This window comes from Leopardus geoffroyi, chromosome D4 (assembly GCF_018350155.1).
Source record: "Leopardus geoffroyi isolate Oge1 chromosome D4, O.geoffroyi_Oge1_pat1.0, whole genome shotgun sequence".
NCBI lineage: Eukaryota > Metazoa > Chordata > Mammalia > Carnivora > Felidae > Leopardus > Leopardus geoffroyi.
Window position 1 is genome coordinate 48,025,198 of NC_059342.1, and position 2,046 is coordinate 48,027,243.

Genomic DNA, 2,046 nt, shown 5'->3' on the forward strand with positions numbered 1-2,046 from the left:
CTCAAAGTGTTTCATTAATTCTGCAAGACTCGGAGTAGCTGGGAAGTTGGTGATGTAACTAGATTGATCAGATGGTAACAGCTGCCAATTAAATTTAAATAAATTTAGTTCAAGTCAGGCTGATTCAATTCCATTAAACTCATTTCACACACATCTACTGAGTGCCTATATAGTCACATACAGCATTAGGTTACGAGTGCATTGAGATGCATAAAATACATTCACTATGTACAATCTAACAATGAGAGCAAGCATATAAACAAAATAAATTGTAATATCATTCAATAAGTAGAATAATGGAATCATATACACAATGCTGAAGTACTTAATTTTGAGAAGGGAGCTATAGTGAAGGACTTCTCAACAATGCTTCCTGGAAGGAGTGATACGTAAGCAGGATTTTGAAAACTGACCAAGAGTATGTTAAGTGTCAGGGTGGGGTCAAGGTTAGGCAGAGGGAAGACCATTCGATACCCTACTCTAACCACTATGATCTTGGATAGGCTCTTATGCATACAATACTGATCTTGGCTGTGTTCACATGCTTTTTCACTTCAGCTATTTTTTAAAAGATGAATATTTTTCTGCAGTTATATTAAAAACAAATGCATAAACCAAGAGATAAATGGCTTTGACCTGGGATGCTATGCTACAACACGAACAGCATCTTCTGGATTTGTGAAAAGTGGTAAACTTAGTTTTAACCATCATTCAAAAAAAGAGCAATGAAACCAGTGGGAAAATAGTAAAAATGCAAAGTAAGTATGAATCAAGAGACTTGAGTTTAATTCCTCATTCTGACACCAAGAAGCTTTTGATTTGGGTTAAGTTGTAAATCCTCGCAGGCTGTAGATTTTCTCATGAGTCAACTGAGGGGATAACTAGGAAACTCTATGGTCTTCCCTACCTTTTAAAGCATTCTCTACTTCTATAGAATGGCCAGGACAGTGAAAATAACCCAAGGCAGGCAGAGTAAATAGAAGAATGAGTGTAGTCTTTGGAGTCAGCAAACTTCACATTGAACCCTGTCTGGATTTTGTACAAGTTGAGAGATCTATGGGGCAAGGGCATCATTTCCTTAGTTATTCTTATGTGCAGAGCACCTGTTTTACAGCATTGTGTGAATTACTGCAACAACATGATCAAAATACCTACAGAGTTCCTTGCACATAGTAGGTACTCATTAAATGTCAATTTCTGTTTCCAGCTTCTTTTATTCTGAGTAGCAGAAACTAGTCAGTCTTTTTTAAAGGGACCCTCCAATATTTGAAATATCGATCTGGGGAGATATCTGCAGAGAGGTGATAGTTGAAGGCATGAGTGAAGGTTGTTGTTATAGTTTAATTATTCTCCGACTTAGAGATTGCCCTGTCCGTACTGTGGCCAAGATATGCTAGATTGAGCAGAGTAGAGAAGTGGAATAAGGAGTCATATAGCTATGGGATATTTGATGACTGTGTTGTTGTTGTTTTTTCCTCCAAAGGGAAAGTCATTTCACAAACTTGTGCCTTAGTGGCCTCAGCTGCTTTTCTGTCTCTCATGACCTTTCATTTCTGCCTAATTATTAACACTGATACCATGCAACTCGACTAGTCAGCACATTTGCTGATAAAGGGGCATTTCTTACACAATAATTCTCTTGCATTTTACTTCATAGCCAAGATTTACTAACCAAGATTTGTAAGGGGGGGGGGGTTCTGTGCTTTGATAAGGACGTACTGTACTTCATTTGAGAAAAGATAGTACCATAAATAATATTACAAGAGGCAAGGTAGCTCAGTTGGTGCTAAAATAAGCTGAGTGTAGAGTTCGTAAGAGCTCATGTGGATGCCCCCACACCTCAGTTCCTCCTAGGGACTTTCTATTCTTGTTTCATTCTTTTTTTATCAAGCACTTCAGGCCCAGTTTCACAGAAGCTGAAATCCTTTGCTTTTTGTGATGTGTGTGCTTTTTGAGAAGATGTGACTAAGGGCACCTCCTCATGGAATGGGAAAGATTCTTCCATTTGTTATCAAATGGTATGATACCATGTGATCCTTACTTTAC